The sequence below is a fragment of the Trachypithecus francoisi genome, unplaced genomic scaffold, assembly GCF_009764315.1.
Source record: "Trachypithecus francoisi isolate TF-2019V2 unplaced genomic scaffold, Tfra_2.0 Lachesis_group13, whole genome shotgun sequence".
NCBI lineage: Eukaryota > Metazoa > Chordata > Mammalia > Primates > Cercopithecidae > Trachypithecus > Trachypithecus francoisi.
The window spans coordinates 70,986,622-71,014,272 of NW_022681458.1; the positions used below are offsets into that span (position 1 = coordinate 70,986,622).

At 40.8% G+C, this 27,651-nt stretch overlaps 1 long non-coding RNA gene across 1 annotated transcript; it reads left to right on the top strand.

Moving 5' to 3' along the window:
• Positions 1 to 27,217, top strand: LOC117094869. The gene is made up of 4 exons (XR_004441711.1): positions 1 to 226; positions 8,476 to 8,621; positions 24,229 to 24,341; positions 26,428 to 27,217. It is a non-coding gene; the product is annotated as an uncharacterized LOC117094869 (long non-coding RNA).
• Positions 27,218 to 27,651: the final 434 nt, after the last annotated feature.

A 27,651-nucleotide genomic window follows, 5' to 3' on the forward strand; every position in this document is an offset into this window, starting at 1 on the left:
ATTTTGGATGTTAGAATCATGAGGCTTTTGTTTAAGAGTTGCTTAAGATGTTCTTCAGATGCTGAATTCCAGCAGAACAGCTGACATCCACAACCAGTTTGAGGATCCCCACAGAAGAGCTGAATCAACATGAGAATGCAGTTTCTTCATCTCTCCAGTCCATGACTTCTCCCAGCAATCCCCACACCTCTGCCCACTCCAAACCCCTTACAAACTCCTCAGGGAGGTAAGTTTGAGGTTTCCTTCCATCTCCTTGTTCAGATGCCCTATGATTATTAAACTCTTTCTCTGCTGCAATCCTTGAGGTCAGTGTGTCGACTTGCCATGCTTTGGGTAAGGAACCTGTTACAGTCACACTTCCATGTCCTCTTCGGCGGTGCCACTCTCCCACCATATCAACGTTACCAACCCAGAAGCTCTCTAAATCGCATTGTTGAAGAGTTTTTATCAAAGCTTTGTTATGTAGGTGTGATTGATCAAATCATTGGCCATTGGTGATTGAGCTCAATCTCCAACCTTTCTCCCCTCCCCAGAGGTTGGAGGGTGGGGCTAAATGTTCAACCCTCTGATCCCATGTTTGGTCTTTCTGGGGACCAGTCCCCAACCTGAATCTGTCTAAGGTCACCCTGAGTCACTTCGTTAACATAAACTCTAGTGTGGTCGAAAGGGGCTCATTATGAATAACAAAAGATACGCCTATCACTCAAGAAATTCCCAGAATTTAGGAGCTCTGTGCCGGGAACTGGAGGCAAATAAAGACCAACTATACTTTATTATACCACAACTCAACATCATTAATTTTATTTATAAAGCTATGAAGTTAGACGATGAGACAAACTTTTCTGAACCATGTACCCAAAGACTACCCCCAAAATTTCCCCCAAAGTTACTTCCCCAAGAAGCTTTGTCAAAATTTCTATTAGAATTTATTTTCAGCTGGGTATGGTGGCTCATGCCTATAATCCCAGTACTTTGGGAGGCTGAGGCAGGCAGATCACAAGGGCAGGACTTTGAGACCAGCGTGATCAACATGGTAAAAGCCTGTCTCTACTAAAAATACAAAATTAGCCGGGCGTGGTGGCACGTGCCTGTAATCCCAGCTACTTGAGAGGCTGAGGCAGGAGAATCACTTGAACCTGGGAGGCAGAGGTTGCAGTGAGCGAGATTGTGCCATTGCACTCCAGCCTGGGCAACAGAGTGAGACTCCATCTCAAAAAAAGAAAAAAGAAGAAAAGAGAAGTTATTTTCAGTTCCTTGGCCCAAGGTTCCTTGCAACAATCCTTTCATTTTTGCTTTGTTACAATCAAAACAAGGAACAAATTATGAAGAATATTAAAAGAGACTTTCTATAGTGTATGCATAAGTTGTTATGAAATTTGAAGTTGTGTGTGATGAATTACTATTTAGAGTACACTATTCAGCATTAGATATATAATTTATTGACTATAGAGTATGAGGTTGCTATTCCGTATTTGTAAAATAGAAGAATTGGAGTCTCTGGATGGTTTTAAAGTTCCTTCCGGTTTTTTGCTTCTTTCATTTTAATAAATACCCAGCATTCATTAAATCATGGGCTTCAGGGCCTTAGACGCTTCATCTCCTTCTTACAGCTTCAAAAGGGAGAACCAGATTCCATTTATATCATTTTAATTAACACCATTTTTGAGAATATAAATCAATTGAATTGTATGGACTTCCTACAGTTATGCCTTTATCATGGTATAACTTATGTTTAAATAGTTCTGAGAAAAGAAAAACAGCTCAAAGAGATCTCAGCTCTGTGAGATTTGCAGGCCCAGAGAGACACAGTGTGGGGCTTGCAGTCATCCCCTACTCGTGCCTGGGGGTAATTGTTTAAAGTCATTTTGTTCCTGACTAGCTGCCTCACCTACTGTCTTCATGTTCATGTTTCTGGAATTCCTGATACCAAGGACAGTGTATAGCCAATCAATAGCTTATTTTATTATATTTATCTCTTTTTTTCCTTTTTTTTTTTTAAGAGACAGGGTATCACTATGTTGGCCAGGCTGGTCTTGAACTCCTGAGCTAAAGCATCTTCCCACCTTGGCCTCCCAAAGTGCGGGATTACAGGCATAAGCCACCATGCCCATCCTACTTATGTTATTTGAATAGAAATTCTTTTCCTTTTTGATGAGTAGATTAAAAACAACAACAAAAATAATGGAAATTCTTGGTAACCAACTCAGGAAGTGTCTCTTCTTTTCCTTTAAAAATCCTTGGCCAGGCACGGTGGCTCACACCTGTAATCCCAGCACTTTGGGAGGCTGAGGCAAGCAGATCATCAGAAGTCAGGAGTTCAAGACCAGCCTGGCCAACATGGTAAAACCCTGTCTCTACTAAAAATAAAAAAAATTAGCTGGGCATGGTGGTGGGCGCCTGTAGTCCCAGCTACTCAGGAGGCTGACCCACTAGAACTGCTTGAACCCAGGAGGCGGGGGTTGCAGTGAGCTGAGATTGTACCACTGCACTCTATCTAGCCTGGGCAACAGAGTGAGACTCCGTGTCAAAAAAAAAAAAAAAAGTATTTAAAGTGTTTTATTTTCTTTTTGTTTTTTAATTGGGCAGCCCCAGAACCAGAATAGATCCAGAGAGACCCCCCAGATTTTTTGTAAGTTTCTCTGAAGATGCAGGTTGGCCAGAGCAGATTGTAAAACTGCAGGGTTTAGCAAAGAAATCACTTAAGCTAATTGAGAAGCGATTAAGGAGAAAGTTAATTGAATGAATTAGTAATTTAGTTACTAAATTTTTTCTGATTGAAATGAAATAGTGCCAGACACAGTGGCCTATGCCTGTAATCCCAGCACTTTGGGAGGCTGAGGTGGGAGAATTGCTTGAGGCCAAGAGTTCCAGACCAGCCCGGGCAACACAGTGAGATCTCTGTCTCTGCAAAAACAACTTAAAACATTAGTTGGGCATGGTGGGACATGCCTGTAGTCCTGGCTACTCAGCAGGCTGAGGTGGGAGAGTCACTTAAGTCTAGGAGTATGGATGGGGCTGCAGTGAGCTATGATCATACCACTGCACTCTAACCTGGTTGACAGAGCAAGCCTTGTCTCCAAATAAAAGGAAAAGAAGTAAACAAGTTTCAAAAAATACGTAAATAAATAAGAAAGGAAACAAAGTGGTTAGACAGAGACTTCAGATAGTAGTAGAAGGGAAAAAAGGAGGGTGAGGGGAGAATAATTTTTCCTGAACAGAAAGAAGAAAGAGCAAGGAAAAGAGATATTAGAGAAAGACTATTGCCTTTAAGGACATAGAAGTCATACTCCACAAGATTCTGAATTAACGTACACAGTGGGAGAAACCCTATAATATCTATTAGGACTTTTGAAGAGCGATTTATTCCTAGCATGTCATAGGCCTGGAAGCTTTAAAACTGAGAGGAAAAGAAGGGTTTTTTTGAAAACTAGAAGAGAAAAATCAAGATTTTGTTATGAAGTGGCAACTAAATGACATAGTAACAAAAGTGTGTATCAAGACCTGTTTGACTATTTTAAAAGTTTGTTTGATTTTATATGGCGCCTAAATATGTTGACACATTTGTAATCAGTGTTTCGGTGTAATAAAATGATTAAGAACACAATCTTCAAGACAGATAAGACTGGATTCTATTATAATTAAGACTGGTAACTTAAATTCTCTGAGCCTCAGTTCTTCATTTGTAAAGGCAGAGTAATAATTGATACTAGCCTGCCGAGAGGATTCAATACTGGAAAGAAAGCCTTGACAATGTCTGGTGGGTCTGGATACCCCAGGAAGAACTGATTTCCTCCTGAGTCTTTGGACAAGCAATCAGAATCAAGTAGCTCTCTAGAACACTGATTGTCAGAGCACAGCTCTCCCTTAGTCCCATTGAATGTCATGGGATTGTGGAAAGTCTAGAGGTCACCTAGTCCTTTCTCCCCACTGAGGCAGGAATTCACTCTACAATATTGTTACTTATGCCTAAACTTGTCTACTTTGGAGAAATTACTTCTTATATGGCAGCCTATCTTGTTTTAGAATAACTCTATTAGGAAACTTTACCTTATATTGAACCAACATACACAAATCTGCCTCTCACTTCTATTCCTGGGTCTTTGTTCTGCTACCTGGAGTTCACACAGTCAGTTGCGTCCTTATTTCTTTTTCTTTTTCTTTTTATTTTTTTGGGGGGGCGGGAGGGGAACAGAGTTTTGCTCTTGTTGCCCAGGCTGGGGTGCAGTGGTGAGATCTCGGTTCACTGCAACCTCTGCCTCCTGGGTTCAAGTGATTCTCCTGCTTCAGCCTCCCAAGTAGTTGGGATTATAGGCGCCTGCCACCATGCCCAGCTAATTTTTTTTATTTTTTATTTTTATTTTTGTATTTTTAGTAGAGATGGGTTTTCACCATGTTGGCCAAGCTGGTTTTGAACTCCTGACCTCAGGCGATCCACCCACCTCAGCCTCCCAAAGTGCTGGGATTACAGGCATAAGTCACTGCTCCCGACCTGCTTCCTTATTTCAATCAGCAAATGGCTCCACCTGCACTGCCATGGGCCTTTCCTTTCTCAGGCTCTTTTCTCTCCAGTCCCACTGTTGCGTTTTGTCCAAAATGCAACATGAGGAAAAGCCTCATGGGGAGGCTACCTCTCCTCTGAGCATAGTGATTTGAACAGAGGACCTTTTGCAAATTTTTGTCTAGGGTCAGTACAGAGGGCACAATTTAAACTGACACAATGACTGTTCACTTTATCGATCATCTGTTACATAATACAATGGAAACAGAGCTTCTCTCTCCTCCAAGAAGGTGCCAGCTGAAGAGCATATGGACTCCTCTTGCCACTGACCTAGCCCTTCACTATGGAAATCAAATGTTAGATTCTTTAGTCAAGTAGAGCCTAATCTGGAGCATGGGAAAATAGAGCAGAAACGGGCCAGTTGTTCACCAAAGGACTGAGAAAACACTTGAATGGGGCTCATAGTCTGTCTCTCTTCTTTCTCTCATCTCTCTTTTTTTTTTTTGAAATGGAGTCTTGCTTTGTCACCCAGGCTGGAGTGCAGTGGTGCGATCTTGGCTCACTGCAACCTCCACCTCCCGGGTTCAAGCAATTCTCCTGCCTCAGCCTCCTGAGTAGTTGGGACTACAGGCACATGCCACCATGCCTGGCTGATTTTTGTATTTTTAGTAGAGATGGTGTTTCACCACGTAGGCCAGGCTGGTCTCAAACTCCTGACCTCGTGATCCACCCGCCTCGGCCTCCCAAAGTGCTGGGATTATAGGTGTGAGCCACTGGGCCTGGCCTCCTGTCTTCTCTTCTCTTCCTTTCTCTCTCTTTCTCTCTTCATTTTACTCAGAAGAGATCTTTTGATAGAGAAAAGTATCAAGAATTAGAGCACATGAGTGGCTGGGCATGGTGGCTCACATCTGTAATCCCAGCACTTTGGGAGGCTGAGGCAGGAAGATCACTGGAGCCCAGGAGTTCAAGACCACCCTGGGCAAGATAGAGAGATCTTGTCTCCACAAAAAACAAAATAAAAAAAAATTAACTGGGTATGGTGGCATGCTCCTGTAGTCCCAGCCATTTAGGAAGCTAAGGTGGAAGGATCGCTTGAGCCCAGGAGGTCAAGGCTGCAGTGAGCCATAATTGTCCTACTGCACTCCAGCCTGGGTAACCAGAGTGAAAATCTGTTGAAAGCAAAGAAAGTAAGGAAGAGAGGGAGGAAAGAAAGAAAGAAGGAAAGGAAGGCAGGGAGGCAGGCAGGCAGGCAGGCAGAGAGAGAAAAAGAGAGAGAGAGAAAGAGCTATCATTGGGAAACAGGCTATTATTATTCTGTTTATAAATGAATAAAATAGGGAAGGAAATGGTAGATGGCAAGTGGCCAAATGAAACCTCAGACTCAGATTATACAACTCCAGTAGCTACACATTGCCCATCAATATTCTCTTCCCTGTAAAGCAGCTGTACCCAACATTTTGATGCCAGTGACTGGTTTCATGAAAGACAATTTTTCCATGGACAGTGGGGGTGATGGTTTCAGGATGAAATTCTTCCACCTCAGATCATCAGATATTAGATTCTCATCAGGAGTATGCAACCCTCGCATGTGTAGTTCACAATAGGGTTTGTACTCCAGTGCGAATCAAATGCCGCCGTTGATCTGAGAGGAGGCAGAGCTCAGGTGGTAATGCTCGCTCACCCACAGCTCACCTCCTGCCGTGTGGCCCAATTCCTAACTGGTACCAGTCTGTGGCCTGTGGGTTGGGGACCCCTGCTGTAAAGGAGAATTTTTTTCTAAGCCCTAGCCTTACAAAGTTACCAAATGATTATGACAAATTGTACAACATTTCATGGCAAGGGATAGGATATCTACGATATCCAACTTGAGCTTTGCTTTGACAGAATCTTCTACTGGAGTTTAATTTGTTTATGAAACAACCATAAAGTTTGTATAATGACCCTGGTCGAGTATTTTTGTTTGCTGAAAGAAATTGCTTGAGGAACAGTTATCCTGAAATAACATTTCTAAAGTTGTATGTTTCTTTGAGGTCAAGTAAAGCAGATTTTGTTTTACCCCAGGCTCAACACATTATGAGGTTCTTAAGACACTCAAATAAGGTGCCTTTGCAAGTTCTCCATTTATTGCCTCGCAGCTCCAAATTCACTCTTCATTGCCTGCTCTGCAAAAATGGAACTGGGCCCTTTAAATATTTTTCCTTCTCCAACTGGTAAATGTTAAGTTTTGTCACTAGGAGTCTTTGGTAAGATATTGCAAGATGAACAGAGTTTCCTTCCTGGTTCCTGTGTGTCTTGTAGCCATCTCCTGCAGCGTAAGTGGCTTCTCAGATAACCGGTAATGGATGTGGCTTCTCCATCCCTGGGCTCCTGCTGTGCATGGGGTGGTCAGCAGTACCAGAAGCCAGCAACTTCCCCTGGCACCCCTCTTATGTGGTTTTGTAGTGGAACATCTCCAGCAAGATACCTCCTCCTTAACAGCTTTCCTTGGCAGGGTGAATTTCCAGCAAGTTACACTAACCTGGCACCACACTGACTTCTCCATTCAGGGAGTCACATGCCCGTGCCCTCCCTAACAAGGTCTGGCTCTCAAACTAGAGGGGCAGGGAGACTCTTCCTTAGTGATTTTATCTCAGCCCTAGAGGTAGCGGCTGCTACTTTTATCTAATATTCCTATATTGTTTAGAACTTTTTTTACTTCTTACTAGACTTCTCTAATTACTCCAGTCTTCTGTTATGGTTACTAGTTCTTTATATTAAACTTCACCTGTTTGAGGCGAGGTGCAATGGCTCACACCTGTAATCCCAGCACTTTAGGAGGCCAAGGCAGGTGGATTACCTGAGGTCAGGAGTTCGAGACCTGCCTGGCCAACCATGACCAACATGGTGAAACCCTGCCTCTAGTAAAAACACAAAAATTAGCTACGCATGGTGCCAGGCACCTGTAATCCCAGCTACTCGGGAGGCTGAGGCGGGAGACTGCTTCTTAACCTGGGAGGCAGAAGTTGCAGTGAGCTGAGATCATACCATTGTACTCTAGCCTGGGTGACAGAGTGAGACTGTCTCAAAAAAAAATTAAATAAATAAACTTCACCTGTTTGAATTACTGTGTGGTTTCTGCCTCATGATTGGCTTTTGACTTAAATAGTACCTGTATTGTACAATTTAAATTTGGCCCTCCTCAACTATATAGTTTAGATTATTGAAATACTCTGTTTAGTGAGGACTCTTCTTGCTGCAATTAAGAGTAATCCAATACATATTAGCTTAAACAAAAAATACTTTATTGGTTAAAAGCACAAAACCTCAGAAAGGACAGGAATGGTGGGTTCAGAGAATCAAACACCATCATATCTATGTCTCTGTCTTTCTTTTCTCTCTCCTTCCTCTGTTATTACCTCTGTTTTTTGCATCTTTTTTTTTTTTTCTGTGTGTGGCTTCATTGTCTCAGGTCTTCTATAACTGTGCAGCTAGAATCGTGGCCACATTTGTGTCCAGGCTTTATAATTCTATGCTTGGGAGGAGACCCTCATCCCACTTCTAAAAAACAAAAAAAAAAGTATCATTTCCTTTCGTCTCCAGTTAGAAAAGTGTTGAGAAAGACTTGACTTGACCTGAGTCATGTGCTTATCTATAGATTAATCAGTGTGGCCAGAGAGGTAGGAAAAGTTGGCCCATCCTGGGCTACATGCTCACCTTTATTGCCAGAGGAGTGGGTACAGCGATTAGCGGTGCCCAAAAGATTCGCTTGTGTAGAATGGTGAAACTTCTGATTGTCCAAAAACATGAGGGATGCTGTTCTAGGCAAACAAAACTATAGTCTTTAAAGATATAGGCTCAAACTTCATGTACTGAAAAAGATAAAATTTTTCTGGTAAAAGCAATGGTCACTCATAGCAGTTTGATGGTTGAATAATGGCAGTAGGTCCCCCTTCTTTAACCAATCGATCACGGTAATAATTGTTAGCATATTTCCTCAGTCCAACAGGACTTAAGTGTGGCAGATATTGTTGACCGCCTGTCAGCAGCCAGTTCTTCCCACGTTGCTTATCAACAGAATCCGGATTTGGTGTGCCCTCACCATGGCCACGTGCTCAGTGAAGGAGCCCCTCCTCAGCACCAAAGGGTGAGTCTCTGTTAGCAAAGTCTATTGTGGCAATTCCATGTTTATTGCCATTGATTTTTTTTTTTTTTTTTTTTTTTTTGAGCTAGGGTCTTGCTCTGTCACCCAGGCTGGAGTACAGTGGCATGACCTCAGCTCACTGCAACCTCCGCCTCCTAAGCTCAAGCCACTCTCCCACCTCAGCCTCTTAAGTAGCTGGGACTACAGGTGCTCGTCACCACACCTGGCTAATTTTTGTATTTTCAGTAGAGATGGGGTTTCACCATGTTATCCAGGCTGGTCTTGAACTCCTGACCTGAAGTGATCCACTCGCCTCAGCCTCCCAAAGTGCTGAGATTATAGGTGTGAGCCACCATGCTCAGCTGCCATTGATTCTTTAGAATGAGCATGTGAGGTAATTCTAGAGAATGAGACTTGAAAGAAATTTTTCTGGGATAAGTAGTAGCTTCTGGAAAGTTTTCCTCCAATTGGGAGGGCAAAGTGCCCTGTTGGGATGTTTCAACATTGCTGTATGAGAAGAAGATGCTTGGAGATGGGGCAGCCAGCCTGCAACCATGATGAGATAACCCAGGGACAAAACCTAGTACACTGGGGACAGGAGCAAGGAAATATGGTGAGAGACAGAATCCCTGATGGCGCTGTCGAGCTTGCTGGGGCTCAGAGCACTATAGCCCAAAGTATGGCACCTTGGCATGCTGAGTACTTTCAACTGAGGGACATTGTAAAGGCCCCAGAAGCAAGGTGTCTCTGACTCTCTCCTGTCCCCCTATCTCCTGCATAGAAGCCAAATTCCTCTTTCCTAAGGTGAGTCATGGAAACTAGAACCCTTCTCCCTCAAAGCAAGCTATGAAGCCTAGAAAGGTCACTCTCTCCATTTTCCCTTGAAACCCTCATTCCAGAGGGTCCTGCTGCATGCCTGGGAGGAAAGAATACTACACAGAGAGGCCGAGAAGAATCTGAACAGACAGGCTTTGCTGGGTTTCCCCTATCAGTCTGTTACCATTAGATTGTCCAGCCACATTTCTACATGCTGTCTATTCTTCATGGAACCTCAGTGTAAAAACAGACAGTTTCCTCTGCGTCTTTGGGTCTTCATTTCTGAAGGTTCCTAACCAAAGTCACATAAATCTTTGGTTAAATAAATTGGCTATGCTTTTTTGTTAACCAGTCTTTTGCTATCACAGTCTCAGCTGTGACCCTCATGGTGGATGAGGAAAAATAGCTCACCTTCCTGCCCCTACAATTTCTTAAATTAACTGATCTAAAAAATCACTCTGTCTCCAGAATTCCTAAGTGGAAAAATAAATTCCTTACTGTTTAACCCATTTTTAGCTGGGTTTTGTGTTATAAACAATCAAAAGAGTTAGAATTGAAATCTGGGACTTCATTTATCATCAGATTTACATCAGGAAATAGCATATTTATTTGGAAAATCAGATTTCTTTATCTTAGGAAAAAATGAAGAATGGGAATATTAGGAATTCTAAACTCAGCTAGAGCACCTCTAACTTCAGAATCACCCAGTATTGTTAGGTCAGCTGCCACCCATAATCTGATATTGACATAGATTTAGATCAAATCCAAATAAGGCAGATGTGCATCTCTTTATGCATGGATATAGCCTTGAAAATATATTTCTACCTTTTCAAAGCAATGTCACTTGCCAGAGACAGACATAGACATTTGAAATGCATTATAGCCTTCACAGTCCATGTGGGCATCTCTCATTTGGAATGCCATCTGCTGAGCTCTTCCAAAACTGTGCTCGACAGGTAATTCTATGTGTGAGGAATGCATTCAACTGACATGCAACTATTTGGTTTCCCTCTACAGGAATGAAGATACACACACACACACACACACACAACACACACACTCCACATTGATAGTTTCCTTTTATAGTTTTTTCATTTTGGTCCTGAAATATACTCTGATTCTTTCATTTTACCTTTTTAAAATGTCTCTTCTTATTACAATTTCTGACGAGGCCACATAGTAGAGAAAATATGTGCTTTGAGACCTCAGAATCAGCCTAAATTCTTGGTTCTGCCACTTAATGCTTTGCAACTTTGGGCAAGTTCCTTTGCTTGTGAGCCTCAGTTTCTCGTCTATAAAATGTGAATACTAACGTGTCTTCTCACACTGGCATCACTCACTTTTATATAACATTTTAATCTATAAGTTGTCACATTTTAAAATCACACTGATCTTAAGTCACACAGAGATTTTGGCTGGAAGAGAATGTTATTCCTTGATTCTTAGTGCTAGGGTTCTCGGTGGAAAGCAGTTGGCTCTTCAATTCTTCTTTATGATCTCACAGAAGAGTAAAGAGGATTCAGGACCTTCTGACTGATCACTGTGGAGGACAGAGCTGACAAAGAACCTCTTCCCAATAAAAACACATACAAATGCCAGATAAAATATTACTACATCATTTTTTTTAAGTGGAAGAAATGAAGAAAGAAAAAGGTAAGAGAAATAAAGCAGTCCATTCTAGAAATGAAGCGAAAACTCACAGCCAAAGTGGTAAGATTCAGGAGTTACCAACAGTTCAGGGGAAGACTAAACCAGGATGTCGGCCCTGTGAGATGGATGCTGAGTGGCAGCCTCCACACAGCCCTGGGACTCTACAAGAATCTCAAGTCCAGGGTCAATAAATACAGTTCTACCTAGAGAATCATAATGAATAACATAACATTAAAGATAAGGGGGAAAAAATCTTAAAACAAACAAGGAAAGGCAGATTGTCTACACTGGATCAACAGGCAACAAAATAGAGGTGAGGGACAAAAGCCATGAACATCTTAAAAGTACTAGGAAAAAAATCACTATCATCCTTCTATATGCCTAATAAGCAAACCTTAAAATATAGAAAGCAAAAGCAAATGGGAACACGAGAAAATTTTACAAATCCAGAGTCATAGTAGAAGATTTTAGTGCCTCTATCCAAAACTGATAGATTAAAGGGTCAAAAAATCAGTAAGCTTCTAGAAAATTTGAACCACACAATTATCAATTTCATATATAAATAGTACCCTACCACCAATAATGTAATATGCAATATTATGTTCACTTTTTAAGCATGCACGAATTTTTTAAAAAATGAATTACATACTAGGCCATAAAAGAAGAGAAATACCAAAAATTGGTGTATTTTCTCTGAACAAAATGTAATGTAATTAAAACTGAATTATTAAAAAGATGCTAAATAAAATCTTAATGTTTATAAAAATTAAAAAGTACACTTTTAAATAATTTACTTTTCAAATAAAAAAAGATAGAAATAAAAACATGTTGAACTAAATGACAGTAAAATGACTACTTATTAAAATTTGGATACAGCTAGGAGAGTTAAAGCCTTAAACGTATGTACATCAGAATTAAAAAATATTAAAAATCTAAACGATCAATATTCGGTTAAGGAAGTTAGAAAAAGAGCAACAGAGTACATTCAAAAATGGTAGCAGGAAGAAGAAAGAAAAGCAAAAGTAGAGATTAATAAAATAAAAAATAAATAATAAAGATTAATCTTATGTTTTGAAAGACTAATAAAATAGAGAAGTGTCTGGTGACAAACCAAAATATACAGGAGGCACAATTAATCATATTAGGAATGAAAGAGACTCATAATTAGAGTTAAAGAAGGAAAATTTAAACCACAGAAATTATTATGTTGAGTAACATTAAATTGCTGATATTCAACCTTTTGACTTTACAAAACTGCAATTTGATGTTAATATGAACAATCATAAGTCCTAACATTTAAAAACATAAAGTGGATAATTTTTCAGATAAATGACAAAAATTTACTAATGAGGAAATTTTAAAACTTTAGTATACTTATAATCATTAAAGAAATTGAATTATAGTAAAAATAATTTCCCCAAACAGCATCACTCAGTTTACAACCCAGTGTTAGCAAACCTTCAAGAAATAACAGTTTGTACCTACCTTATTGTCTTCCAAAGAATAGAAGATAGAGAAAAGAATTATTGGTTCATTTCAAAGTATCAATCTTAGAGAAATTCTCACACATGTATATAAGGATAGGAAGACAACATCCAAGCATGTTCATAATCACAAAGTTTATAATATCCAAAATCATAAATAACTAAATGTCTTTCAATAAAGAAACATACAAGTAAATTAAGGGATATTCATATCATAGTCAAAATAAATAAATCAGAGGTATATGTATCAGCGTAGAAAAATCTTTTCTTTTCTTTTTTTTTTTTTTTTTCTTTTTTTGGAGTCTCGCTCTTGTTGCCTAGGCTGGAGGGCAATGACACCATCTTGGCTCACAACAACCTCCACCTCCTGGGTTCAAGCAATTCTCCTGCCTCAGCCTCCCAAGTAGCTGGGATTACAGGTATGTGCCACCATGCCCGGCTAATTTTGTATTTTCACTAGAGACAGGGTTCCTCCATGTTGTCAGGCTGGTCTCAAACTCCTGACCTCAAGTGATCCACTCGCCTTGGCCTTCCAAAGTGCTGGGATTACAGGTGTGAGCCACCATGCCCAGCCTGAAAAATCTTTAACTATTAAAGATCAGTTAAAAAACAAGTGGCAAAAGAAAATGTACAAGGTGATATCATTTATAAAAGGTGATATCATTTATAAAAATGTTTTCATCTTATAAAGGTGGTATTTGTATAAAAATAACTACAAGTTCGTTGTGGATATAGAGATAGTAAAAGTATGAAACATACATGACAGTGACACTGAGGATAGTTGCTGTATCTGGGGATGAAGGGAAGTAGATGGGAGGGGCTTGAGGAGGGAATTTCAATATCTGTCACTGTTTATTTGTGAGGGTTAAAGTAAATACTTGTAGTGAGTGGAATGGTGGTCCTCCAAAAGCTATGTCCACCAAAAGCCTGTGAATATGACCCTATTTGGAAAAAGGGTCTTTGCAGATATAATCAAGTTAAGGGTTTTGAGATGAGATCATACTGGGTTAGGGCGGGCTCTCAATGCAATGATCAGTGTCCTAGAAGAGAAGAGAGGGAGAAGGCACACTAAGGAATGCCAAGGACTGCCAGCAGCCACCAGAAGCTAGGAGAGAGGCACAGAACAGATAGACTCTCCCTCTGAGACTCCAGGAAGAACCAGCCCCAGTGACATCTTGGTTTTGGACTTCTGGCATCAGAACTGTGAGAGAATAAATTTCTGTTATTTTTAAGCCATCCAATTTGGGGTAATTTGCAATATTGTATTTATTTCCTAGAACTGCTGTAACAAAAGTTAATATGTGTCAAAACTGGGAGGTATATGTGTATTTTTTACTGTATTTCTCTCCATATTTTAAATACCTGAGAAGGACGTTTGCAGGTGTAAACCTGCAGTAAAATACCCTTTAATGTCTCTCAGCTGCTTTTGCCTCCAGATATACAGGTAGACTTGATAGTGGAAAGTGAAGTCAGTTCTCTGTTCCATTTTCTCCTTTGCCTAACTCTGGCCATTTACCAAAGAGTTGCTAGAGTCTTGGCTTTTGGTGTTCTCTACAGCATGTTGAAAAGGTGTGACATCAAGCCCAGAATCAACATTTTCCAGAATGATTATGTAACTGTAGTAGGTCTGTTGCCCGATGAATGGGGCAGGTCAATACGCCCAGACACCAGGTTGCAGAAGAGAAAGCAGTTTAATCGTACAGCCGCTGAACAAGGAGACAGGAGGAAATCTCAAATCTACCTTCCTGAGGAGTTTGGGGCTAGGGTGTTTAAGGGTTTTAGAGTGGTCCAAAGTGTGGAGATCGTTGATTGGTGGAAGGGTGCAGGGTGGTCTCGGGAGAGGAGGATGAAGAAACCGTATTCCCTTGCGGATTCCATTCCTCTGTAGGGGCCTTCAAACTGGGTGGTGTCAGCTAGTTCACTGGAATTTGGAATTTGGAAAACATCTTAAGCAAGTCTTAAAAAAGTCTTATGACTCTAATGTCACAGATCTTATCTATGGGGACAGTGGGGATGCAAATGGGCAGTATCTGGAGCTACATAGTTTTTGGTTGCAAGGAAGTGGGTCAAAGTATAGCCTGACTAATGCTTAATTATAACTATATTTCTGCCCAGGATTCTTGTTAACTCTGTGAGGATGGCTTCAATTACAAAGTCTTTTATTATTTCTTTGTTATTTGTGCAAAGCAATGAAGTGTCATTTAATGTATTTTGTAGCAGTTAATGGATAAAAAGAGTTAGATGGTGGGGTTCTGGAAATAAGTATTAGCTTTTCAAATGAATAATTATGGAAGTAATCACTTTTTATTAGTCCTTTTTTTACTGTTTGACTTGCAATGGGAACTCCTACTAAATTTGACTTGCAATGGGAACTCCTACTAAACAGAGGTAGTACCTTACTAACATGGGTGGAGCCTAAGGAAGGGCAAAAACAGCAAGGCCTTGTGCATGGTAGAACCTGGAGCTTTGTGCAAAGTCAGAAAGCCTTTCTCTCTTTCAATCAGCTTCCTCTGCTAACTCGCCATGCCAATGACCCAAGATGGCACAGCATGCCTGGTGAGGTACGGTTTTTAAAAATTGAATGAGAGGTGTCTGTGTTCTTAGGTGGAGACAATACCTAAGCCAGGAGAAAGGATTTATTTTTATGAGAGGGCTCTCTTGACTGCTCCTACTTAGTTGTGCAAATGCAAAGTTGGCACCCTATCTCTTGAGGAAAGGACTTCCTAGGACTGAAGAACAGAGACTCTACCAATTTTTCCTTAGAATTGAAGTCCAGTAGTTCATCAGGGTCAACCAAAGTGGTTCTGTCCTCTGGCAGAACAGGATACCACAGTTTCCAAAAGGGATGGCACCCAGAGGGAAGAGTGAGTTTAAGCTGGCAGCTTGGACTAAACACAAAATGCCAATAGCTGGATTCTCTGAGGCCCAGCTCTCCTGGCATTGAGTTGAATATGTGAATGCAAGTCAGAAAAGTTCTGATCTTGGAGGCCAAGCATTAGACTCTGGGCTGAGGAAGACAGGCAAATATCCATTAGCCTGCACAAGACTGGCACTGAATGTTGAGGCTGCATGGCAGGGATCAGACTCATACTGCTGTGAGCTCATGGGATTTCCCGTTCTTCCTTTTTGAGATTTGATAGCGCCAATTCTTTTGCACCCAGAAAAACACTGTCTTTTGTCCAAGAGAGTCTTGGACAATTAAGTGGGAAGGCCTCACTGGGCAGATCCTGGAAAATAACATGTGACGACTTGAGTAAAATATTGGAAAACAAAAGATGTAAGACCATATTGTTCCTTAAGGTGGAGAGGTGTGTCTTATAGGTCACGCATGTGCCCTTTCAGTTCAAGAATCTATCACTGAGTGGAAATTCCCAAGTGCATAAATCTAATTAGCTTGACCAGGTCAGATGTCCAATTCTGGTCCATGCAGCTGGGACCTCCTGAGCAGGGAGGCCAATTGGCAGAGGTGAGTAGGCAGGCGTTGACAGAAAGGTTATCCTGCATGCAACACAGAATTTTTTTAAATTACAGTTAAACCACTAGCTTAGTAAAATATATCTCCAGAGTACAAAATGCTACCTTCACAGATTCAAACAACCATTATCTAATAATATAGGCTAAAAAAGAGACAGTCACTGTTGCTCAGAACAACACAGAAAACCCCAGAAAGACATGAGTTTAAATGTTGTCAACTGAACTGAATCACTTGGGAAAATTAATCAGTCTGAACCTCAACTCTCCCATCTGTAAAGTGACCATAATAATACCTACTTAATAAAAGGCTTCTAAATATTTATTTTTGGGGTTTTTTTAGAGACAAGGTCTTACTCTGTCATCCAAGCTGGAGTGCAGTGGCACAACCATAGCTCACTGCAGCCTTGAACTCCTGGGCTCAAGCAATCCTCCCACCTCAGCCTCCCAAGTAAGTGGGGCTATAGGTGTGCACCATACTTAGCTAATTTAAAACATTATTTTAGAGATGAGGTCTTTCAGTGTTGTTCAGGCTGGTCTCTAATTCCTAGCCTTAGGTGATCCTCCCACCTCAGACTCCAGAGTAGCTGGGATTACAGGCATGCCTAACAGGTTGTGAATATTAAATATGGTAACATCTACAAAATGCCTTGTCCCTGACCTATAGCCTATTCTCAGGAAAAGGTCAACGTTCTTTTATTTATTTACTTATTTATTTATTTTTTGAGATGGAGTCTTGCTCTGTCACCCAGGCTGGAGTGCAGTGGCACAATCTCAGCTCACTGCAACCTCCACCTCCTGGGTTCAAGTGATTCTCGTCTCAGCCTCCCAAGTAGCTGGGATAACAGGTGTGTGCCACCACACCAGCTAATTTTTGTATTTTTAGTAGGATGAGGTTTCTCCCGGTTGGCCAGGTTGGTCTTGAACTCCTGACCTCAAGTGATCCACCCGCCTCAGCTTCCCAAAGTGCTGGGATTACAGGCGTGAGCCACCGCACCTGGCCTTCAATGCTATTTTTAACTATACTAACAAGAGTTAGCAGTGTTCTTCCAAGGTGTCTAATATACTCCAGGGTGTTGTTCTCTGAAATTTTTAAGTGCTTTCAGATTCTTTGGGAAAATGTATTATACTGGAAAGAAATTTTATTTGTGTTGTGTTTCTGGTTTACTGACTAAGTTGTAGAGGTAAGACCAGGGAGGGCTGTAATATTTTTCTGGCTGTTTGACTGTTCTAAAATGGGGAGTGAATTAGTCACAACTTTTACAGTTGCAAGTGAAAGAAATCCAACTGGCTTAAACAAAAAAAAAAAAAAAAAAAGGAGATTTACTAACTCATGTAAATGAAAAAGCTCGGGGGTATGGTGACTTGCAGATTATTTGGATTCAAGTACACATAAGTCAAAGCTAGAAAGCTTTTGGTCCTGCTTTGCCCTGCATGGATGCATTGTTAGACAAGCTCTCCGGCAGTTGTGACAAATATTCCAGAAGCAACTCCAGGCTGTCATTCTATTCACTGAAAAGAGATCATCTCTTTCTTATTAGTTTCAGTAAAAAACTGGAAGAAGTTTCTCATTGGCCCAAGCTGAGTCACACGCCCATCTCTGAACCAATCATGAGGTCAGGAGATATGCTATTCTAATTAGCCAGGGCTGGGTCATGTGTTTATCATTAGAACTTGGGGCTGGGGTGAGGGTAAGCTCCACCTCAACTACGTGGAGGGGTGGTAGGGAGTCTCAAAGCTTGATTGGGACACTTTTACCAATAGAAAGAGGGTGGGGATGGTATGCCAGAGAGGCATCAAACAAACAAACAGTCCCTGCAGAAGGAACTGCAGCTGTAGGAGAAAAGTTAAAACAAAATGACTATTCTCTGATTGTTTTGCTGCTACAAAATAATTTTGTGTCTACCTCATGGTGGCCACTGAAATTTATTTTCTAATTCCATTTAAAAAAATTATGTAAATCTGTCTGAGAATATATTCTAGGATGACAAAAATGAGGCCAACTACATGAAGATTAACTTATCAGAAGCTGCAAATAAATTGATTATTTTACATAAGAGTAGTTTCATTCTAGCTGGATGATTTTTGTATGCATGACCACTACCCTAACCATCCTATTATAACAAAGGAAATTGCCATCTGTCACTTTGCTTGTATGAAATATTTCTGGAGGTGGCTTGCCAACTTCAGCCAGAATTATAAAACTAATGAGTTTTTAGCTACCATATGCACAGAGTGTAATAATAGCAGGTTCTAGGCAAATGTTGTCTACTTGCTTCTGGAAGTGCTTTCCCTCCATGATAGGAGCAGATGCCCAAGGCTCTATTAAGAATTCTGTTTTCTTCATAAATCTGTACAGTGACATGGAGTCCTCATATTCTCATGAAGTGATTTTTATATGGAAAACATGGCCCTCCTTACCCTGTTTCTTATGGGATTTTCAGCCTCTGTTTTGTGGAGACTGGCCCTTATTATGTTAGGATTGAGTACCAGATGCCTTTTAGGAAATTTGGCCAGTTTGAAATTTTCAATAGGTCTTCTGCTTTTTTGATGCTTTACTGATTTCTGTGAAGGCAAACAAGATTTTAATTTCCTAATACTACTTTCAATTTATATTAAAATGTCTGTTTGTACCTACCCCAGTGCTTTATGCTGTAACAGTCAGAATAGGTTAGATTATGTGGTTGTAACAAAGGCCCCTGAATGTCAGTGGTTTACAATAAAGCCTTATTTCTCATTCTCACTACATGTTTCACCATTTTCCACAGATTAACATGCAATTTGTTTCCTTGGGGTTCTAGTACATGGGACTCCACCAAGGAAAATCCATTAATACTCATAAGAGAATATTAGGGGGGTGGTGAGAGAGTATTATATCAATTTGTAATTTAGGATGCTTAAAATAAACAAACCTAATACCAGAAAATCCAGCTCTGTCTACTGATAGAAGCAATTACAGCCCGTAAGAATAAGCACACCTAGATGTTGGTTTCTAAATTCCATTCAGCAACGATGAAAGAAATCAGGGCTCATTGGAAAAATGGCCAATTCTCAGTTTAGGTCAGGGAAAGATTATTTCAGAAAATAAGGACACATTAAGAAACTGAAAATGATGTGTGTATGCACTCAACAATTGATGGACATTTGGATTGTTTTCACTTTTTTGCTATTATAAATAATAATGTATGAACATTCATTTGTAAATAATAATGTATAAACATTAGGGTTTTTTTTTGTGGACATACATTTTCGGTTCTCTTGTACATATAGAGTGGAAAATCTGGGTCGCAGTAACTCTGTGTTTAAGTTTTTAAGGAACTGCAAGACTGTTTTCCAAAGCAGTCATGCCATTGTACCTTCCTACCAGCAGTGTACAAAGGTTCCAACTTCTCCATATCCTTGCTGACACTTGCCTTTTTCCTTTTTTTTCCCCTTATAGTCATCCTGGTGGGTGGCTGTCTCATTGTGGTTTTGAGTCCCTAATGACTAATGATGTTAGGCATCTTTAATATGCTTATTGGCCATTTATATATCTTCTTTGGGGAAATGTTTGTGCAGATCCTTTGCCTGTTTTTAAATTGGGTTTTCTTTACACTGTTGAATTGTAAGAGTTATTATATATTCTGCATACAAGACCCTTATTAGACATATGATTTGCAAGTATTTTCTCCCAGTTTGTGGGTTGCTTCTCACTTTCTCACTGATGTCCTTTGAAGCAGAAAAGTTTTTAATTGTGATGATATCCAATGTATTTTTTCTCGTTACCTGTGCTTTTAGGGTCATATTTAGTGCCTGCCTTTAGATATTTGATTCATTTTGAGTTAATTTTTATATACGATGTGAGGTAGGGGTCTATAATAAATTCATTCCTTTGTATACGAATATCCAGTTGTTCCAGAAACTTTTTTAAAAGACTATTCTTTGCTCATTAAATTGTCATGAAACCCTTGTTGAAAAATCAATTAACTGTAAATGTGAGGATTTATTTCTGAATTATCAATTATATTTCATCGATATACACATATGTCTATCACTAAGCCAGTATCACTGTCTTGATTGCTATAGCTTTGTAGTGAGTTTTGAAATTAAGAAATGTGACTTTTTCCACAGCTTTGTTCTTTAAGATTTTTCTGGATCTTCTGGGTCTCTTGCATTTCCATATAAATTTTAGGATGAGTTTGTCAAATTTTGCAAAAATTTAAAAAGTAGCTGGGATTTTTTTTTTTTTTTTTTTTTTTTTTTTTTTTTGAGACGGAGTCTCGCTCTGTCGCCCAGGCTGGAGTACAGTGGCCGGATCTCAGCTCACTGCAAGCTCCGCCTCCCGGGCTTACGCCATTCTCCTGCCTCAGCCTCCCGAGTAGCTGGGACTACAGGCGCCTGCCACCTCGCCCGGCTAGTTTTTTGTATTTTTTAGTAGAGACGGGGTTTCACCGTGTTAGCCAGGATGGTCTCGATCTCCTGACGTCGTGATCTGCCCGTCTCGGCCTCCCAAAGTGCTGGGATTACAGGCTTGAGCCACCGCGCCCGGCCAGTAGCTGGGATTTTTATAGGGATTTTGTTGAATCTGTAGATCAACTTGGGGAATATTGCCATCTTAATGATATTAAGACTTTAGATCCATGAACATGGAATATCTGTCCATTTATTTAGTAGTTTACTATAATAGAAGGATAAGGTTTAAGGATTAGGACCATACAAAGCAATCTAAAGTTTCAATGCAATCCCTATCAAAATACCAGTGGCATTTTTCTTGGGGAAAAAACAAATTCTAAAATTTAAAGACCCAGAATAATCAAAGCAATCCTGAGCAAAAAGAACAAAATGTTAGGCATCACATTACCTGACTTAAATTATACTACAAAGCTATAGTAACCCAAACAGCACAGGGCTGACATAAAAAAAAACATCAACCAATGGAACAGAATAGAGAACCAGAAATAAGTCTACACATGTATAGCCAATTGATTTTTTACATCAGTGCCAAGATCATATATTGAGGAAAAGACAGTCTGTTCAAAAAATGGTGCTAGAAAAACTGGATAGCCATATGTGGAAGAATGAAACCAAGCCCCTATCTCTCACATATACAAAAATCAAAACAAAATGGAGTAAAGACTTAAATCTAAGACCTCCGACTGTAAAAGTACTAGAAAAAAAATGGGGAAATGCTCCATAGCATTGGTCTGGGCAAAAATAGACAGATAGGATCACATCAAGCTAAAAAGCTTTTGGACAGCAAAGAAAAAAAGTCAACAAAGTGAAGAGATGACACAGAATGGGAAAAGATATAACTACCCATCTAACAAGTGATGAATAACCAGAATATACAAGGAGCTCAAACAACTCAATAGCAAAAAAAAAAAAAAAAAATTGATTTAAAAATGTGCACTGCCGGGAGTGGTGGCTCATGCCTATAATCCAAGCACTTTGGGAGGCTAAGGCAAGCGGATCACCTGAGGGCAGAAGTTCAAGACCACCCTGGCCAACATGGCATAACCCTGGCTCTACTAAAAACACAAAAATTAGCTGGGTGTGGTGGTGGGGGCCTATAATCCCAGCTACTCAGGAGGCTGAGGCAGGAGAATCGCTTGAACTCAGGAGGTGGAGGTTGCAGCGAGCTGAGATCATGCCACTATACTCCAGTCTGGGCAACAGAGTGAGAGTCCTTCCAAAAAAACAAAATGTGCAAAATATCTGAATAGACATTTATCAAAAGAAGACATAAAATGGCCAACAGGTATGTGAAAGAAAAATGATCAACATCACTAATCATCAGATAAATGCAAATTAAAACTACAATGAGATATCATCTCACCCCAGTTAAAATGGCTTTTAGCAAAAAGACAAAAAATAATGGATGCTGGTAAGGATGAAGAGAAAGAGGAATCCTTGTACACTGTTGGTGGAAATGTAAATTAGTACAATCACTATGGCAAACAGTATGGAGGTTCCTCTAAAAACTAAAAATAGAACTACCATATGATCCAGCAATCCCACTTCTGGGTATATATCCAAAAGAGAGAAAATCAGAATATCAAAGAGATATCTTAGGCCGGGCACAGTGGCTCATGCCTGTAATTTCAGCACTTTGGGAGGCCGAGACAGGCAGATCATTTGAGGTCAGGAGTTTGAAACGAGCCTGGCCAACATGGTAAAACCTCGTCTCTACTAAAAATACAAAAATTAGCCAGATGTGGTGGTGCATGCCTGTGATCCTAGCTACTCAGGAGGCTGAGGCAAGAGAATCACTTGAACCTGGGAAGCAGAAGTTGCAGTGAGCCAAGATTGCACCACTGTACTCCAGCCTGGGTGACAGAGCGAGACTCCATCTCAAAAATAAATAAATAAATAGACTATAGTTAATAATTTATATTGTATATCTCAAAATAACGAGAAGAGTAGAATTGGAATATTTCTAACACAAAGAAATGATAAATGCTTGAGGTGATGGATATCCACTTATCTTCATTTGATCATTACACATTATATGGTTGTATCAAAATTTCACATGTCCCCCATAAATATGTAAACTATTATGTAGCCATAAAAATTAAAAAAGAGCACTTTGGGAGGCAGAGGCAGGTGGATCACTTGAGCCCAGGAGTTCAAGACTAGCCTGAGCAGCATGGCAAAACCCTATCTCTACAAAATACAAAAAAAATTAGACAGGCATGGTGATGTGCACCTTTGGTCCCAGCTACTGGGCAGGCTGAGATGGGAGGATGGCTTGAGCCCGGGGATGTCAAGGCTGCAGGGAACTGTGATCGTGCCACTGCACTCCAGCCTAGGCAACAGGGCAAGAACCTGTCTCAAAAATAAAGAAAGAAAGAAAAAAGAATTAGGAAATGGCAGGTTTTGCTTAATTACAAATTTACACTGAAATCCCAAAGACTTAACACCACAAAGGTTTCTTTCTAATTTGTGATGCATGCCCAGTGCAAGTGGACTGGGGCTGTGTTCCCACATAGCCATTCACGGACCCAGGCTAAGGGAGTCTACAGCATTTTATAGCTGGCTTTTAGGTTGCCTTGAGAAAAGAAGGGAGAACTGAAGGATCATGCATCAGCATTTAAAAGCTTCACTCAAAAGGGACATATGTATTTTTTGTCAGCAGCTAATTGGCCAGAACTAGTCACATAATCCTGACTGACTATAAGAGGCCTGGGATGTAATCCCAGCACTTTGGGAGGCCGAGACGGGCGGATCACGAGGTCAGGAGATCGAGACCATCCTGGCTAACACGGTGAAACCCTGTCTCTACTTAAAAAATACCAAAAACTAGCCGGGCGACGAGACGGGCGCCTGTAGTCCCAGCTACTCGGGAGGCTGAGGCAGGAGAATGGCGTAAACCCGGGAGGCGGAGCTTGCAGTGAGCTGAGATCCGGCCACTGCACTCCAGCCTGGGTGGCAGAGCAAGACTCCGTCTCAAAAAAAAAAAAAAAAAAAAAGAGGCCTGGGAAATGTTGAGGAACACATGGGTATTTGGTGAGCAGTAAATGTGTCCTCCAAAAAATTCATATGCTGACGCCTTAACCCCCATATGACTGTATTTGGATATGGTGACTTTAAGGAGGTAATAATGGTTAAATAAGGCCCAATAAGGGTAGGGCCCTAACCTGACAGGACTAGTGCTCTTATAAAAAGAGACAGAGACCCCAAAAATGTTTTTTCACGTGTACAGAGGAAAGGCCATGTGAGGACACAGTGAGAAGGAGGCTGTCTCCAAATCAGGAGGAAAGGTCCTAACAAAAACCAACCCTACTGGCACTTTGATCTTGGTTTCCAGCCCCTAGAACTGTGAGAAAATAAATGTCTGTTGTTTAAGTTACTCAGTCTGAGGTATCTCGTTAAGGCAGCCCAAGTTGAGTAATACGCGTCAGCTACTAAGAGGAAGGGAAGACTGGAAAAATACATTGGACCATATTGTAGAATGCTTTAAATTAATCTATGTTTAATTTTTAGGCAATGGAAAGCTTTGGATTTTTAAAAAACAGCTTATAAAGCAATGCATCATCTTCTTTCCTCCAAGGCGTTCATGAAGTTTAGGTGAGGCGCAAGGCGGCACCACAATAGGCACTCCTTTAAATGTTTGATTCATAAGGATTATTGAAGTCATATGCCAAGCATCTAGCTCTGACCTCAAATCTAGTTCTTTTTCATTTTTTTTGTTCCTTATGCTGTCCTTTCAGGGTAGTTCCCCAGAGGAAAAGTGGGACACTGTTACCAGAAGGAAAGCAAATGGACACTGTCTAAATAATGATAACAGATATTCATTACACTTCCTGATAAAAGAAAATAAAGGGTAAGTATGACAAAACCAGAAATGTGCTCTCTGCTCCCAGAAATGCGGAATGTTGTATGGCACTCAAGTCCATTACTTATTCCTAGAAATTATTAACATATAAGCCCCAATTTTTCTCTGTGAAAATTTGTTTCTTAAATTTTTTGTAGAGTCGGGCACTCACCATCTTGCCCAAGCTGGTCTCAAACTCCTGGGCTCAAGCGATCCTCCCACCTTGGCTTCCAAAAGTGCTGGGATTACAGACATGAGCCTGGCCTCTCTGTGGACATTTTAAAAATATATAATTTTATTTAAATGCGTGGGTAGGATGAGGAGATTTTGTTTGTTTGTTTAGGATAGGGTTTTTGGGAGGTGAGAGGGGCAATGAAGGAGGCTTGGTTTCTCCTTCTCCCACATCGCTACCTATATTACAAATCACCTTCCCAACTTAATGACTCAAAACAAAAACAAACACTATCTTCATAGTTGTATGGGTGAGGGGAAGCTTGGCTGGCTAGTTGAGCCGTTCTAAGTCTGCAGTCATCTAAAGACTTGCTTGAGGATCAAGGATCTACTTCCAAGGTGCCACACTCACATAATTGACAAGTTGGTGCTGGTTGTTGGTGGGAGGTGATAGTCCTCCCCACGTGAGTCTCTCCATGAGGCTGCCTGAGTGTCCCCACATGATGGCTTACCCTCAGAGCAAGCTACCAAAGACAGCAAGGCGGAAACCATAACATCCTTTATGACTTTGTCTGGAAATCATACACTGTCACTTCTGCCGTGTTACCTTGGTCACACAGACAGCTCTCATTCATTGTGGGAGCTGACTACAAAAAGGCATGAATATCAAGAGGCAAATCACCAGGGCTCATCTTGAAGGCTGGCTGCCATGCTACTCTCTTCATATTGATGATGTGTAGTACATATCTTTTGGAGGCTGAAGAATGGTCCCCAAAAGATAGCAGGTCCGAATTCCCAGAACCTGTAAACTTTATCTTATATGGAAATGTTATCTTGTTTTTTTTTGTGACAGAGTCTCACTCTGTCACCCAGGCTGGAGTGCAGTGGTGTGATCTCAGCTCAGTACAAGCTCCGCCTCCTGGGTTTACACCATTCTCCTGCCTCAGCCTCCCGAGTAGCTGGGACTACAGGCGCCCGCCACCTCGCCCGGCTAGTTTTTTGTATTTTTTAGTAGAGACGGGGTTTCACCGTGTTCACCAGGATGGTCTCGATCTCCTGACCTCGTGATCCGCCCACCTCGGCCTCCCAAAGTGCTGGGATTACAGGCATGAGCCACCGCGCCCAGCTGGAAATGTTATCTTAAATGGAAAAAGGGTCTTTGCAGATTTAACTAAATTAAGGATGTTGAAATGGAAATATTATTCTGAGTTGTCCAGGTATGCCCTGAATGCAATCAGAGTCTTTCAAAAAGAGTACAATGGACAGAATGTTTGTGTCCTCCCAAAATTCCTATGTTGAAATCCTAGCTCCCAAAGTGATAATGTTGGGAGGTAGAGACTTTGGGAAGTAATTAGATCATGAGGTTACAGCACTCATGAATTAAATTAGTGACCTTCAAAAAGGACCCCAGAGGCTGGGAGTGGTGACTCACACCCGTAATCCCAGCACTTTGGGAAGGCAAGGCGGGCAGATCACTTGAGGTCAGGAGTTTGAGACCAGCCTGGTCAACACGGCAAAACCCTATTTCTACAAAAATACAAAAATTAACCAGAGGTGTGGTGGCACATGTCTGTAATTCCAGCTACTCAGGAGGCTGAGGCATGAGAATTGCTTGAACCCAGGAGATGGAGGTTGCAGGAAGCCAAGATGGCACCACTGCACTCCAGTCTGGGTGATAAAACAAGACCCTATCTCAAAAAAAAAAAAAAAAAAAAAGGAGGTGGGGAGGGACCCCAGAAAGCTCTCTTGACTCTATCTGCCATGTGAAAATACAACAAGACGTTGGCAGTCTGCAACCCAAAAGAGGGCCCTCACCAGCACATGACCATACTATCACCCTAATGCTGGACTCCCAGCCTCCAGAAGTATGAGAAATACATTTCTATTGCTTATAAGCCACCCAGCCTATGGTATTTTGTTATAGCAGCCTGAATAAGACAGAGAGAGATAGAGGGAGACTTGATTCACACAGAAGAGAAGGCAGTGTGACCATGGAGGCAGAGATTGGAGCAATGCAGCCACAAGCCAAAGAATGCCAGCAGCCTCCATAATTTGAAAGAGGCAAGGAATGAACTCTCCTGGAGACTACAGAGGGAGTGCAGCCCTGCCAACACCTTGCTTTTGGCCTAGTGAAGCTAATTTCAAACTTCTGGTCTCCAGAACTGAAAGAAAATAATTTTATGGGGTTTTTTATTGTTTTGTTTTAATAATTGGAGACTGTTTATTTTTCTTTCAGTATGATTAGAAGGAAGGCCTTTAGAGTCAAATCTTCCTGGATTTGAATCTGTCATTGTGATCTTGGGCATATTCTTGCACCTTATTTGTCTTCAAAATGGGGCTAGAAACAGTACCTACCTCAAAGGTAAAGCTTTAAAAAACTGTGGGTTTTTCTGGTAAAATACACAAAATATAAAATTTACCATGTGTTATGATTTGAATGTTTGGATTCCTTCCAAAATTTATGTTGAAACTTAATTTTTAATGCAAGGGTATTAAGAGGTAGGGCCTTTAGGAGATGATTAGTTAATGAGGACTCCTCTGTCATGAATGGGATTAAGGCTCTTACAAAAGAACTTCACACAGTGTTTGCCCCTTTTTTGCCCTTCTGCCTCTCCACATGAGGACACTAACATGAGGGTTAGTCCCCTCCAGAGGATGCAGCAACAAGGTGCCATCTTGGAAGCAGACAGCAGCCCTCACCAGACATCAAACCTGCTGACACCTTGGTCTTGGACTTCCCAGCCCCTAGAACTGTAAGAAATAAATTTCCATTGTTTATAAATTACCCAGTCTCAGGTATTTCGTTATAGCAGCATAAATGAACTAAGACACCACCTTTTTAAGTGTATGGTACAGTAGTGGTAAGCACATTTTCATTGTTGTACAACCAGTCTCTTCCAGAACTCTTTTCATCTGGCAAAACAAACTTCATACCCATTAAATGACATTCTGTTCCCCTCTGTCTTTAGCCCATGGGCAACCACCATTCTACTTTCCATCTCTATGAATTTGACTACTCTGTTTTTGTTGTTGTTGTTTTTTGTTGTTTGTTTGTTTTGAAATGGAGTCTCGCTCTATCACCAGGCTGGAGTGCAGTGGCGCAATCTCAACTCTCTGCAACCTCTGCCTCCCGCATTTAAACGATCCT